Source organism: Lissotriton helveticus, chromosome 9, assembly GCF_964261635.1.
Source record: "Lissotriton helveticus chromosome 9, aLisHel1.1, whole genome shotgun sequence".
NCBI lineage: Eukaryota > Metazoa > Chordata > Amphibia > Caudata > Salamandridae > Lissotriton > Lissotriton helveticus.
The window spans coordinates 1039134928-1039151085 of record NC_136070.1 but is presented as its reverse complement, the minus strand read 5'-3'; positions in this window follow the sequence as shown (position 1 = coordinate 1039151085).

The window sequence follows — 16158 nt, the reverse complement described above, 5'->3', positions numbered from 1 at the left end:
CTGCCTGAGCATCAGTTGTGACACAATGTATCTTTTTTCCAGCAAGAAAAGGCTTTAACCTTTTTGTGTTTGTGACGTTTCTCTGATGCCCTATGAATTAACCCGGTAACGGAACCCAGTATCCTGACAGTTTCTAATCAGAGTTTCCAGCTCTTGGAAAATCCGGGTCGGGACATACACCGGGATGTTAGAGTAGTAATACAGCAGCCTTGGTAAAACGATCATTTTTGTCAATGTCACACGGCTGGGCACATTGAGGGGGAGGGTCTTCCAAAAGGCCATCTGCGCCTGTAAGGAGGAAATAGCTCTCACCAGGTTGCCTTCCAATACGTCAGGCAGGGTTCTGTAGATGTGGATACCGAGGTACCGGAACGTGGTAGGATACCAAGTAAGCCGTTCATTGTTAATGCTGACCTCACATTCTTGCATATCTGGACTGAAAGAGTACACTCCAGATTTTGCCCAGTTAACCCTGAGCCCCGACATGGCCTCAAAAGTGCGAAAGGTGTCTGACAAAGTCAGTGGCACGCAGGTCAGGTCTTTGACATACAGGAGGAGGTTGTCTGCGTATAAAGAGACCGCATGGAGACCGTCCGCTAAGGGGATCCCCCACTCCGCGCCCTGAGTTCTCAGTAGTGCCGCAAGAGGTTCCATTGCCAACGAAAAAAGTAGCGGGGACAGGGGACATCCCTGCCTAGTGCCCCTTTTGACTCGGCTAACGTCAGACAGCAGTCTACCGGTGCGTACTCGCACTGTAGGTTTCTGTCACAATAAACCCACCATGTCAATATAGTCGCCCCAAGATCATACTTCCGCAATACTGCCATGAGATAAGGCCACTCCACAGAGTCGAAAGCCTTTTCTAGATCTAGCACTAAGCACCCTGATCGAGGCCACCGTCGTGTGGCATACTCCTGCACTCTGAATAGTCTCCGTATATTATGGGAGGTGCTTCGTGTGGGCACAAAATCGTTTTGGTCGCTATGCACAAGGGTGGGTACTAAGGGGGCCAGCCTTTGAGCAAGTGTGGAAGCCAGTATCTTATAGTCAGTGTTTAGGAGGGCTAATGGTCGATACGAGCCCAAGTGCGTGCTGTCTCTGCCCGGCTTCGGGAGGGAGATGAGATTGGCCTCATTCAGCATGGGGGGAAGGGAGGAGTCCTCGGCAGCCGCTGTGTACATCTTTACCAGTTCTGGGATCAGTATGTCCGAGTAGGCCTTAAAGAACTCTGCGGGCAGCCCGTCTGGGCCTGGGGACTTGCCGTTAGAGAGAGCAAAAATGGCTGTGCGCAGCTCATCAGGTGTAAGCGGGGCCTCCAAGTCATCCCGGTGAGCGTCTTCCAACTCCGGCAGCATTATAGCAGAAAGATATGCAGCAATATCAGCGAGGGGGACCTGCAGCCAAGAGCAATATAACGTACGGTAGTGGGCAACGAAAGCTGCGTGGATCCTGCTTTGTGTGTAGACCACCTTGTCGTGGCTGGTGCATATCGCCGCCACAGGCGTCGCCCGGTCTTCCTGTCTGATCAACCAGGCCAACAGTTTTCCAGGTTTGTCGCCTAGGTGGTGTGTGCGTGCCGAGTGGGCCGCATAATTGAGGTGACGTAGCCTGTCCAGCAAGCGTGCATGATCCGCGCGAGCCTCCAGCATCGACTCCTCATCACCCTCCCTCGCCTCCTGCTCCCTGTGAAGCAGGTCTACCTGAATCCGTGTCAGGTCTCCCGCCAATTGTTTCCGCATATTAGCTTGTGTGCCTAGACAATGGCCCCTGATAACAACTTTAAAAGTGTCCCACTCTATTTGGGGGGTGGATGCAGTGCCAGTGATCTCATCAAAATAATGTGCCGTTTGCTCATATAGGGAGTTCCGAAAGGGGGCGTCAAGGAGCAAATCTGGTTGTGTCCTCCAGATGGGTACGGGTGGGTGTGGTTGTTCCCATGTCAGCTCCAGTATGTGTGGATTGTGATCGGAATGTGTGCGGCCCATGTAATAAGAATCAGTAACATGGGGGAAGCAAGTAGCTGGACAACATATATCGATCTAGTCGTACATGTAATGCGTGCGCACCCGAATAATATGAATACATCTTGGTGGTGAGGTTGCGATTCCGCCAGGCATCATGCAAATCCCACTGTAGGGCCTAGTTTACAAGGACTTTCATAGCTCCCTGCACAGGCGTGCCAGACAGGGGCGGAAATGAACGGTCTAATGCAATGTCAAGGATACAGTTATAATCACCTCCCAACACCCAGGGGATCCCATGCCAAGGTGCCAGGTCAGCAGATAGCCGTGTGAAGAAACCACCCTGGTCCGTGGTAGGGGCATACAGTGAGGCCAAAACCACCGGTTGCCCATCCAACTTGCCATGAACTATTACAAATCTGCCCTCCAGGTCAATGCGGGAGTGTGAGACTGCAAAAGGGGTCCCGGGCCTAGCCCATATCAGCGCCCTTGGACATAGGACGAGTACCCCGTGGCATAGAGTTCCCCTCGCCACCTGCAGCGTAGTGTCTGTGTTTCCACAGCGTTCAGATGCATCTCCTGTAGGAGCGCGATGTGGACATGATGACGTTTGAGATAGGAGTAAATCTGGTACCTGCGTGATGGTGTATGCATGCCTCGTACATTCCACGTACATAGCTTTATCGCTGATATTTATTTTTTATTTTATTTTATTTTATTGAAGTTTTGTATAGCGCTAGCTGGACCCGGGGGTATCAGAGCGCTTCACAGCAAATAGAGAGATGCAACCACGGCAATAAGCATAGAATACAAGAATCCGAAACGATAGGAGGGAAATATAGCCTGTACACCAGCAAAACAACAACAATAATAACGCAATTAGAGACGGAGTTCGGGGGCGAATCAGTTAGTTCTGAGTTCCGCAAAGGATATCAGCTTTCTGCTGTTGGGAGATGGGCTTCTCGCTAAGCACCGGAGCGTTCAAGGAAGAGGGCTTTGAGTAGGGTTTTGAATTGTGGGAAGAAAGCGGTCGTTCTGATATGCGGGGGGATGGAGTTCCAAATCCTGGGAGCGTTCCCCGCAAAGCATTTATTTGAGGTCTTGCGTTTCTGTGATTTCAGCGGGATGAGCAGGAGTGTGTTGGAGCTTCTGAGGTTCCTGGATTGTCCAGCCCTTTTGAGTTTGGAGGCCAGGTATTCTGGTTTGCCTGTGTGCAATGCTTTATGTGTGAGGCAGGCTGTGCGGAAGTTGGCTCGTTGGTCAATCGGGAGCCATTCCAATTCTTTGAGTGCCGGTGTGATGTGGTCAAATTTCTTTGTTCCTGTGATCATTCTTGCGGCAGCGTTGAGGGTGGAGTTGAGGGGTCCCAGGTGTGACTTGGCTGTTCCAGTCAGTACAGCAATGTCATAGTCAATTCTTGAGAGCACAAGTGCCTGGGTGGCATGTTTCAGATCTTTGGGGGGGAGGTAGGGTTTAATTTTGTAGAGAAGTTTCAAGTTCATGAACGCGCTTTTGGCGGTTTTAGAGATGTGCTTCTTCATGTCCAGTTTGGGGTCGAGAGTGATTCCTAGTGATTTAGCTGAGTCGGTTGGAGTAAGGGAGACATTGAGGGCATTTAAGGCTTTGAGCCATTCCACTATTTGTGGGTTTTCGTCTTTGTTCGAAATTAGGAGAACTTCCGTTTTCTCTTCGTTCAGTTTGAGGTGGTTAGCTGAGAGCCAGTGTTGAACCTCCATGAGTGTAGCATTAAGTCTGTGAATGTCGGCGATCGAGGTGGTTTCCAAGTAGAGTTGAGTGTCATCCGCGTACAGGTGGAAGGGGATGTTAGAGTTCCTTAGGAGAGAGGTGAGGGGTTCCATGTAGATGTTGAAAAGTTGCGGGGAGAGTACTGATCCTTGGGGAACACCTCTGTTGATGGGGAGGGGGTCTGACTCGAAACTGTTGATCTTTATTCTTTGAGAGCGGTTGTTAAGAAAGGAGGCGAACCATTTTAGGACTGTGTTGTCGATGCCTGCTCTTTCTCGGAGGACATTCAGTAGGAGGGAGTGATCAACTGTGTCAAATGCAGCCGAGAGGTCAAGGAGAATGAGGAGGCTACATTGGTTGGAGTCGAGTGACATGTGCAAGTCATCAAGGACATTTAGGATAGCGGATTCCGTACTGCAGCCCTTTCTGAACCCTGATTGGAGAGGATCCAGTAGGTTAGAATTCTCTAAGTGTTGGTTTAATTGTGACAGCACACATCTTTCCAGAATTTTGGCTAGGAACGGCAGATTCGAGACCGGTCTGAAGTTGTTCATGTCTGTGAGATCAAGGCCGGGTTTTTTGAGCAGAGGGGTGACTTGTCCTAGTTTAAGGCAGTCAGGGATGAGGCCCTCGCTTAAGGAGCTATTGATGATCTTGCCCCAGATTGGGGCTAGGGTGAGCTTCAGGTCCTTGGTCAGTCTCGAGGGCAGTAGATCGAGAGAGTGAGAGGAGGGTTTCGCTGCGTCGTTAAGATTGCTTATTATTTCAGCCTCGACCGGCTGGAAAGAAGACCAGCAGAAAGATGAGGTTACTGGGGGGATGTGGATGGTTGCAGGGCACTGGATGAAGGAGCGATCGATTTTGGCTATTTTTTCATTGAAGAAGCTTGCGAAGTTGTCGCATTGGGTTTTGGAGGCAGCTACGTTGGCTGCCTTGGGAATGGAGGTTTGGTTTCTAATGATGTCGAAGAGTTCCTTGGGGCGGTTCCTGGCATTGTCTAATGCAGAACTGAAGAAGAAAGTCTTCTTACTTTTGATGTGAGTATAGTAGGTTTTGCGGGCTGCCTTCAGTTGGTCCCGATGCATGGCAGAGGGGTTGTTTCTCCAGGTTCTTTCCAAGGATCTAAGGTGTCTTCTTTCCTCATTAATGTCAGTAGAGAACCATGATCTGGAGGGGATGCTTCTGGATTTTTTTAGTTTCAGAGGTGCCAGCTGATCTAGGACAAGCTCTAGATTGGAATGGTAGAGCGCGGTGAGTTCCGAGGTGGAGAGGTGCTCCGCCGTATTCAGGAGGAGAGTGCTGAGTCCTTCCTCAAGCTTGTCTCGGGGAACTCTGGAGGTGTTCCTGACCCATTTTGGGGGGGCTTGAGTGGGTGGGAGTGATACGGCCGGCTGGATGATATGAAATAAAATGATGTGGTGGTCTGACCAGTCCACCGGGATGATGTGGTCAATCGAGACTGCAGTTTTGTTCGCAATGATGGCATCCAGGGTCGCTCCTCTGTAATGTGTTTCTTCTGAGCAATGTTGGACCAAATCGTTGTCTTGTAGAAGGGTGTTGAGAGATTGGATCAGCGGGTTTTTGTGGTCGTTCCATCTTAGGTTGAGGTCGCCCATAATTAGATTGTCGTCGCCATTAAGTGCGGATTGGGTGATCAGATCCGATAACTGAGCTTTAAATTCGTTGGAATTGCCTGGGGGATGGTAGAGGAGATGGCACTGACGAGAGCTATGACCGTGAGATTTGATGTTGACCGACAGGCATTCGAAGGAGCTGTGCAGGTAGGACGGAGCTTCCGAGACTGCGAGGTTGCTTTTGTAGATGATCGCTATGCCGCCACCTTTGTGAATGGGCCTGTCTTTGCGGATAATTGAGAAGCCGGGAGGCACCAGCATATCCAGAATGGGGTGGGATAGGGAGTTAAGCCACGTTTCAGTTATGAAGGCTACATCCAGGTCATGGGAGAGGATGGATTCAGCTATTTCCGTTGCATGTTTGACTGCGGACCGGCTGTTGATAAGCATGCAATTCAAGTGGGAGGGGACTTCTTTTGCTTTCAAATTGTCAGGGATGGCTCTGGGAATGGGGGACAGATAAAGAGGGGGTCTGACGGTTCTACGGGTGGGCAGGTCCCTACCTACTCCGGTGATGACTTGGATCGAGGAGGAGAGGGTCGAAATCACGGGAGGGGTCAGGGCAGGCTCGTTCGGGGGGAGTTCGTATGAAGCGACGAGTGCGCTCACTTCAAGAGGGGAGAGGGAGGTTAAGTTTCTGCTGGGAATGACTGCTCGCGACTTCGTCTGGACTTTCGTGAGCGGAGGCAGGGAACCAGGGAGAGTATGAGCCTGGACGGTGCGGGGATAGTCACTCCTAGGGGGAGGCGGGGGGATGTGGAGTGGGGCGGAGGGGGAGGGGGGTAGCTGGAGATTCCCGAGGGCAGAAAGTGTTTCCTTCAGTCCTAGGATCAGGGTCGAGATCTGTGCTTCAACAAGGTCGAGGCGGTGCGCTATCTCGAGTGAGGGGTGGAGGGGAGGATCAGTGGAACTGGGTCCTGAGTGTGAGGGGCTTCTGGGCGAGTTTCCAGTGGGAGGAATAAAAGGATGGGAGGTGGCAGGATCTGGATTATTGTTTGGTTGTGAGAGGGCTGTTAAGGGTGGGGAGTTGTGGACCCTTCGGGGGAGGGAGATAGCTTCAGAGGAGGGGGAAGTGAGAGCTAGAGGAGAGAGGGATGGCGGGTTAGGTGGTTGAGTAATGGGGTTGTCAGGTCTATATATCAGTTGTGGGAGTGTTAAAGGGTGAGGTGGATTACTGTCCAAAAGGGGGTGCGTGTTCACTTCGTTAGAGGGAACAATGTGAACGAGGGTAGTGGGGATCGGCGGGGGTGGATTGAGCGATGGTGTAGATGAGGGGTCTGGGGTCATTGAGGGGTGGAGGCAGAGGGCGGGTGGTGCTTCTGGAGCTAGGGAATGGTCTGGGATCACGAGGGGGGGAGGCTGGGAGTTAGTGGAACTTTGTGGGCTAGGGAGTAGAAGGGTTGGGGTCCTTTGGGGATGATATTGGGAGCAGTGGGGGGGGGGGGGGCTAGGGAGAAAGGGGGAGCTGGGTCTGGTGAGGACGAGATATTGACAGGCTGGAGGGATAGGGACGGGGGGGACGCTGGCGCGGATCAATACGGGCGTAGGACTGAGAGTAAGGGGAGTTACGGGGGCTGGGGAGGGGTGAGTTGAGGGACCTTAGGGGGAGCGAAGGGGGCTGAGTGGGGGGAGGTTGGGTGTGACGGGCGGGTGGCGGGAGTTGTGAGGAATGGGGGGCTAGGGCTGTCGGTAGCAGCTGGGTGGAGGAGGGACTAGGTAGTGTAGTGGAAGGACGCTGGGGTGGCGAGTTCTGGAGAATGAGAGTTTGAGCGGAGCCGGAACGTTGGGCGGGGGGAGTTTTGAGTGAGTAATGGGTGGTAGCCATCTTAAGTGTGGGGAAGAGAGAGTCGAAGAACTCTAGATTCTCCTCTTTCGCCTGGATTAGAATGGTGCCGTTCCTATAAATGGTGATGGAGATGTCTCCTGTCAGGGATAGATGATTCAGGGGGGCGATTGTTAGTTTGCGGTTGTGATCAGTAAAGGTGGTTTTGGAGACGGGGAGGGATGAATTAAAGATGGTGGCCCATACGTCAGGTCTGTTGGTGTGGAAAATGAAGTCCATTTTCTTCTGGCCTCTAGTAGTGCAGTGGTAGATGTCAACAATTAGCGTTTCGGGGTGTTGCCTTATTATGTTCTGTTTGAAGCGTTTTTTAGTCTTGAAAGAGAGGGTTCGTGGGAACGATATAGCGAAGGTGTTCAGTCCTTGAGGGGAAAGGAGGTTAGAGGAGGTGAGGGGATGAGTGACCGAGGGTGCGGCAGAGGGCATCTTGGCTGGGCGGGGGGGAGAGGCTCAGGTGGAGAGAGGTGGAGGACAGAGGGGAGGAGTGTTAATTGTGACGGTGCAGAGAGTGTAACGTGCTATGGAGTGGTGTATCAGGGGGACACGAGGAGAGTGGTCGAGGATCACGGGGGTGGATGAGAGGAGGGGCCGGGATGAGTGACCGAGTGTGCGGCGGGGGGCATCTTGGCTGGGCGGGGGGGAGAGGCTCAGGGGGAGAGAGGTGGAGGACAGAGGGGAGGAGGGTTAATTGTGACGGTGCAGAGAGTGTAACGTGCTATGGAGTGGTGTATCAGGGGACACGAGGAGAGTGGTCGAGGATCACGGGGGTGGGGGGGTATCGGCGAGATCCGTAGAATGCGCCGAGGATCAAGGGTGGACGTGGGGTCAGAAGAAGTTAGCTCTGGGAGAGCGGAGGTCAGGAGGACGCGGGGCGGGCTGAGGCTGGAGAAAAAATGGGTGTGGCGAGGAGTAACTGTCGGGGACAAGGAGACTAAGGGCAGGAAAGGATCTGAGGCCCTGTTCGGGTATTATGGACGAGGTCGGAGTAGGCTTAGACCGGGAGATCAGGCCAGGTTATGAGCTTGGGGAAGCTCTGTGCGAGCTCTTAGCTCACCAGGGCTAAAGTTAATAAATCGGGAGAGCAGGAGACTCAGAGTCCATAAGGGCAAGAAGGGCAGGGCAGGTTCACATACCAGGGTCCGGATACGGCATGAAACGGGCAGATCAACACCGCTTTCGCAGCTGGCCGATGTCCTTAGTGGCAGCCAAGTTAGGGACAGGCAGCCAGGGCTAAAGTAGAGAAATCGGCAGTGCAGGGAGACTAAGAGTCCATGAGGGCCAGAAGGGGAGGGCAGGTTCACATGTTCTGGTCAGATGTTTCTGGCGAGGATTTTGACACTTCAAGTAACCCCCTTCCCGCTCCCCGCCACAACCCCACCACAGGTCGCCATACCTGCACTCCCCGTGTTCCCCCACAGTAGATCACCAAAGACACATCCAGAAACGCTTGCAACACAAATGCAAAAAAACAAAAAAACTGCGGCTCAGATAATGCAATGAACCATAAAGAACAATACAAGTGAAAAATGCCAAAAGGTCGGCTGCTGAACATGCCGCCATCCAAACTCTCTAATGAGATAGTTAACAGTTAAATCCAGGGGGGTCGCTGTGCACTGGGCATGGTTATGTTATCATAACGGTCGGGTAAGGAAAGGAAACATCACCCTTCCCAGGCATCATGATTCAGGCACAGCTGATGGGAAATGTTTCAATTAAGAAATACATGGCTTGCCGCGCATTTCACACCAACACCAGGTCACCGTCAGAGAGGCTAAACAGGTCCCGTTATTCCCATCCAGCCGAGACGACATCAGCTGGGCCCCAGTGGGTAGGGGCAGCAGCAAGTCTCCACCAGCTCCATGTCCCTCTAAAGGTCAAGTGCCAAAAGTCAATACTCACTGCGTCCCACGGCAAGTGGCCAAACACCCACGAGGCGGCCACACTCCGGGCGTCGCCAGGTCCAGCGCACGACAGGAGTTCATGGGTGTAATGCGATCAGGGCACCGCAAATCAGGCGTTCAGTTCCAAAAGGCATGGACATCCAGTCAGTGAAGCAGATCTGCTGTTTGTGGTGTGACATCTGGTCGTTCCGTAGAGATCTGGGAATCAGGCAACCCATAGATAGCCTCGTCATCGCTGGGCAAGTCTCGGAGGCTAGCATCCAGAGCCGTGTCTGTGGTTGGAGAGCAGCTATGTTCCACCACCATGCGAAGGGCGTCTTGTTGTTCATGACGTATAAGTTCCGCAGGCGGGCTGTTATCTGCCGCAGCCCGCGCCCTGTAGGCCGGCGACGACCTGTTCCTGCGGCGCTGTCGAGGTCCACGGATGCGCTGTGTGTTGGAAGGACCCGACACTCGCCAGGGCATTGTGTCCGTTCCGCTGTCTAGCCAGGCCTCAACTTCCTCCTGGCTGGTGAAGAAATGTGTTTTGTCCTGCACTACCACTCTCAGCTTGGCGGGGAATAGGAGAGAATATTTAAGGTCCAGCTGGCGCAGGCGTTGCTTCACGGCAAGGAAGGAATGCCTCTGGCGCTGTACCTGAATGGTGTAATCAGGGAAGAACATTATTTTGGCATTGTCAATGCAGACATCTTGAAGTTGCCTTGTTTCGCGCAAAATGGACTCGCGGTCGCGGTAATTCAAGATCTGAAGGAGCAGACCCTGTAGGAAGCGGCCTCGTCGGCACGCGGTGTGCCCGGTCCACGACAAAGTGGGGCGATAGCGTGCCCTCAGGCAGTAGTGCCTTCAGCCAGTCCTCCATATGCGTCACAGGTTCCTTCCCTTCCCACCGCTCCGGCACACCCACGATTCTCACGTTGTTTCTCCGTGCCCGTCCTTCCGCGTCTTCTGCACGGTCCTCTAAGAATTAGACCCTATTAAGGAGGTCTTGCACCTGCTTGTCGGTCTGGTTCCGCCAATTTTTTATGATCAGCGCGCAGGTGGGTAAGATCAATTGCGACCCTGTCTATTTTGGTCTCCAGAGAGGTGCGAGTGAGTTGGACAGATTCCTCCAGCCTTTCCATAGCAGCCAGCATGGTGTCGAGCTTGGCCGCCATCTGGTCGGCATCCGCAGGTTGCGTGGACTTGGCCATCTTCTCCTTCAGTTGCGCGCCTCCTGTGCCAGTCCGTGCCCTAGTACCCCCAGACATGAGCAGCGCGGCGGGTGTATAGCTTGCACTCATGACAACAACGTCCAGTGGTCTGCGGGACTTCAGTAGAGAGCTCGGGCAGCGCAAGTGTAGAGGCGCGCGGGTGCAGGGGAGTGTACAAGGAGATGTGCTTCACCTGAACCGGCGGTCGCGTCCCCCCCAGCCTCACACCTCCGGCAGGTTAAGAATCAGGAATGGGGAATGCCGCGCCTGCACCTGGGGTCGGCCGGGGAGTCACTCGGCCCCGTTCAGTGGGTCCCAGCTGTGGCGACTCATGTGCAATCTGTGGGCCAAAGTCAACACCCCAGGGCGGCCACGGGACGTGTTGTCGGTGGTGTCATCACCTAGATACCACTCAGGCAGCGCCACATTCGCTTCCCATCACGATCCGCACCAGCCGGCAGCTGCGCTCCATGGCGGCCGGTGGTGTGTGCCTCGGGTCAGCGCCTCGTGCAGGGGCTCAGCTGTAGTGGGGCGCGGGGCCTCCAGGGTGGGGGCCAGTCCAGTGCGGGGCCCAGATCCAGCGCAGCTCCAGGCCGCAACAGCGGCCGTCCTCCGGAAACGCGGCGCTCACAGCCAAAAGCACGCACCACATCCACTAGGCCATGCCTCTGGGCCCAGTCGGCAAGTTCAATCCCCAGCCTCCCCGTAGATGCGTCCTCCGATAGCGCGACCGCCGTCCGCGGCGCCGGGCGAGCACCCCGCCCCGGGGCACAAGTGTTCTGGTGCTCAAGGCACCCAGGATGGGCGGCAGGTGGGTGGTAGCGCCATTGTCCGGGCCCCCACGGGCCACAACAGCAAGCACCGCAGCCAAGTTCAACTCCTCAGGGCAGTCGCGGCCACTCCGCGCACCAGGCCGCGCCGCGGGGCGCAGTGCACAGGTATGAGCCCCGGCCTTGCCCAGGCGCACCTGCCGGCCCGGCGATTAGATGCGTGACCGTGTCACTCCGGGAGACCGCGGTGCGGTGGAAGCCTCCGATCAGCCCCAGATTCAGCATGGTGATGGTCCGTAGCTTGGTGGCACTGCGCCTGATTTTGCAGCTGGCAGCAAGTTAATGAGACGGGATAATGGCTTAGGGAAGGGGAGCTCGGGCCGGAGCTCTACCCTGATGCGTCCGTCTCCATTGCGTGCTTAGCCACACCCCTACTTATTAGTATTTATTTATGCAGCACAATATCCTTGGTGCAACAACATTAACTGTTGCATGGCTAAACACCTATAAGGTCCAAAAGGCGAGACCTATTGCCTATGCCAATGCTTGTTTTTAAACTCATGTTCTTGTTGCTTGGCCAGTCGTTTTCTGGCTGCCGATATACGCTGAGTGTTATACATGGAGATGCTACTTTTGAGCCAAAGTCAAATGTGATGTAACACAACATACGTATAAAATCCCGCTGCCTACCTCATTTGCTCCCAACACTAATCTATCAATCACACATAAATTTGTGAATCTCAGAAAGAAAAAACAAAATAATTTATAAATACACAAATAAAACAACTTGAATGTTAAAAAAACAACAACACATTGCAATTTACGTGGTGCTTGTTTGTGTAATTGGCCATTTTTTTAAAGCGGAAAGTAGCCAATGTAATCACATCTGCCCAACTCAACAGTGCTCATTTTATCGACTTCAGAAGGATGAAGGGTGGAATGTGTGGCAGTTTGCATTCCTATCAATAACAATTATAATCCCTTAAAACGTTACACTTAGAGTTGCAGGAGCACTGTTCGTTTGATTCCAAATGTGACCATTTCTGTTCAATCATAAAGCAACCCCTCTTTATTTTTAAGTCCTTGGCCCCACGGTCCCAAGACGGGAAGGAGGAGGGGAAGTTGGTATAAAATGTAATTTCTTTTCATTAACTAGTCTGCTCCAAAACTCGGTGCTTGTTCAGTTCAAAGCAGTCCTCGACGCGACATCAGCCTCAAGTCTCCTCAAAGCGGCCACATCTGTTAGTAAGCATTTTCCTTCGGAATACAATGGTTTTCAGGTCGGAGACAAATTTGCCCTCACAAAAACATATTCTGGATCTGCTTTATGACACCTCGGTGCTCTTAGTGACCCCCAGCACTGCTGCATTTTAGCCTAAAGGGGTGGGAGTGCATGAAAGGGAGGGGAGGTCGGGTAGGTTAGCGGTGCCCCACATGGAAAGGGGCGCGCTTTTGTTCCTGCCTCTGACAGTTATGCGCAAATACTTCCCCTTTTTAGCCCCCCTGTCAGGAAGTGTTAAACCTTCCAAATGCAGACAATTACAGGCTGGCTCACCTGCGAAATGCAGGCAGGACGATGACTGATGCAAGGCTTCCGAGCTAAAGGGGAAGAGTTTGCATTTCTTTTGGCTTGCAAATGTTTTGTGTTTTGTATAAATACAATGGGGGATGGGAGGGTGGGGGGCGGCTTAAGTCCACTGGTCTGGCCATTGCTGAATATTTCGGCAGATAATCCTTCCAACATGTACAGGCAAAATAACATTGTAGAAACTATCACTATTTTTTTCTCCACCCCGGTTTATGTTTTACATCAGGAAGCAAAATGTCATAGTGAGTAAGTAAACTATGGACCTAAACTTCCTTCATGGGGCTCTCTGCTTCCCCCAAGCCTCCATCCTTCCACCTCCTCTAGAATCGACCCTCCTTAGTATAGGTTACTTAAAGAAATTACAACACTACGGATGTGGGCGGGAGACATTATTCCCTCATTCATGACTGATGTGATTTGGTGAAACCTTTTCTACACTGTTTCCAGTGAAAACGGGGTTGGTCCACGCAAACAGGAAGTAAAAGTGCACAAGGGAATCCAATCCGCCTTGTCTGATTGCTCCTCTCGCTCTGCTTGGATCAACATATTTTCCACTGACTCAGGTCCCCATATACAGTGCTGAGCCTCTGTTAGTGTTCGAGGTGAGTGCCGGATTGAGCTCCCTGGAGGCTGGTTACATCCCACACTGCCCTCCGACCCCCTCCATGTATTTCATCTTTGCTCTTGGTAGGTAAGCTGGAAAGCAATCAAATCATTAAGAGCCCACCCTAATTTGGGAGTTTACCACCTTTAAGACTGCATACATGACCCACCGTGGAACACCACAAAACCTAGCGCACAAACTGACAATATCGGGCCCGGGGGTTGCTCAGCAGGCAGTTGCCAACCAATGTGGTGCCCCTAATTAATGGGGGTGACTCACTGTTTCCCGCTATTTGCTTCCGCATTTTCCAGTACAGTTCTTTTTTGTACTCCTTTGGCTCACTCAAGTGGCCAAGTGGTGCAACAAATATGTAAAAAATCAGTGATACTCGGTTTAAACCGGGTCAGATGATTTTCAGTCGGTAAGGTTCAGTCGGTTTTAACCGATTTCCGGACAGCCTATATAAACTGTTGGTGAGCATTATTTATGTTGATTCAGCTCTCTCATCCTGTGGAGTATACACTTTTCTTATTCTCTGATTCTGTCTTTCTGTTCGTAATGAGTAACTGGCGAGAAACCTTAAATTTGTTGCTATAGTTTGGCTGATGGCACTTGGCATGTATAATTAGGTACCATATTGTTAAAAATGGAAGCCATAGCTCAGATGTATAGAGCTTATTGGTGTGGGTTCATTGTCTCTTCTTCTCTTCCTAATATTATTTTAGTCTGGCATGTTGTTACTGTTACTTTTCCTGAGGGTATATGTAATACGTATATCTATGCACCGGATGTAGTTTCGCTATTTGTGCTGCTTGGAGGATGGGTAACCATGCACTGGATACATCTCCCTATGTCTTTTTCCTGTTTGGTAGATGGGTGACTTTTGCGAACATTCCAAGGGACATATAGCATTGACCATAAGTGATTCCCAAAGCCTAACGGATGTGATTTTTGTGAATAGTACTAAGGAGCATTGACCATAATTGATTCAGAAATTCATAAGGATGGTGATTTTTTACCTTTGCGGGTAACGGGGCACAGTTGCGGTGATTATTTGAGACTAGGTGATTAATATCAAGTGTCTGTCACAGGGCATCGATTGCACGTTTATGTAAAATAAATAAGTATTTATTGAATATGATATGAATCCTTTCTGAATCATGGTAATTTGCTTGGCAATATACATCATGAATATGCGATTTCAGCCTCTTTAATATGGCGCGTAAGACTAATACGGGCAAACCAAGTAGCGCTGATGTTTTGCAACGAATGGCTGGCTGGTATTGTAGTTCGAAAGAACTTGGAGCGAAGTGTGGGTTAAGGGATTTTTGTAAATTCTTAACAAAGATCTGTCTTATTGATGACTTTTTTTTTTTAAATGTATAAATGCCGAGGTCGAAGGCTGACTTGTAGCTCTTTAAATGCGGCATGTGAAGCGCCATATTGTATATTTTAGCGCTTTTTAGATTCATACAGTGAATATTCACAGTTTCTAGGACTCTACTTTCTATTTCCAATATGCCGTTGACGTTTATGTGGTCTCCCGAATGCGGCATACTGAGCTGCATTTGAATACTGGTAATTACAACTCCTACTTCCAATATGGCGCTGTCATTGGCGATTCCTTTTGAGCATCCAGACTCACCAGTTGATAGAATCGACAGGTGTTGCTATTCAGTCTTAATTTGAAGGGTATATAAAGACCGCCAAACTTTTCACACAAGACGCACACTTGATGTCGGACGTCTCACGGTGAAACTCTACGGCCCGCTTATCAAGGTATGTTTAAAATAGCTCGGAGATGTGGAGGGGCTATCCTGGTTCGTTGCTAGTTCGTTTGGAATTTTGTTATAAATAAGTTTGTTTGTCGGTAATATGGAGTGGCCATTTATAACTGAAGGATTTTTATGTCTCCAAGATTGTATAACATAAATGCTATTTACTGCTCTTGTTTGTGTTTAGTTCGTTTTTGGTTGGGAATACATGTGCATGTGTCCTCCCCTTTCTTGCGAACAAGAGCTGGCAGTTTTTTTATAAACTAACTAACCCATAATCCCTTGGGATATGAGCCGCATGAATGGGGAATTGAATCGTGGGTTTTGCCTATGGCTCTATAATCGGTCGATCCACGGGCTCGTCACTAAAACTGGCTATAACTGTATTATCTATGTTTATAGTTAGAATCAAATAGGAGTAGCAACAAACAATTCATTTGGAGATATTAGTATTTGAGTTAGGAGATTTTTTGTGATGAACTTAGTGTATACACAACAATCACCAAATTGTTTTATGTTTGTTACTGCAGGCGGCGTACATTGGACGCGATTTAATACCGACTAGGGTACTATCTCGCTGACATAATTTTGGTTTGTTCGATCCTATTGATGTGCTGAACAGACTTTATTTGGTAAGCTCATTTTCAGGCTCACTATGAGTTATACATGAGATGTTCAATCAAGGCCCCTTCACCTATTTTTAGGTCGAGCTATTTATAGCTCTGACATATTGTAGGGGAAACAAACTCTTTGACCAAGCGGATTCCAAGCGGATTACGTCCAGTTCATGTGGTGCACTCGTGTGAGACGCGTGTGCACAAAACCCATCAGCCTCGCTCCCATTCGTCAAACCCATCAGCCTCGCAGCACCAGACTTCACGTGCACTTCATGTTATCCAGTTGTGTGAGACGCGCGTAGCCTCGCATCCATTAGCTCCAAAGGAATCCCTTCCGCTCCCCCCCTCCACCTCACATACCACCATTTGTCGCACGCATCAGACCCGCCACAGCGAGAGCTTCAGAGGAATGCTCTCCCCCGCCCCACTCTGCGCAATTCCAGTTGTCTCTCTTACACCACCAGACATCAAAGGCTGCTGCTCCCCCACCCACCCAACCCCCCCACAGCAATGCCGCATCCAACAAGCGCAG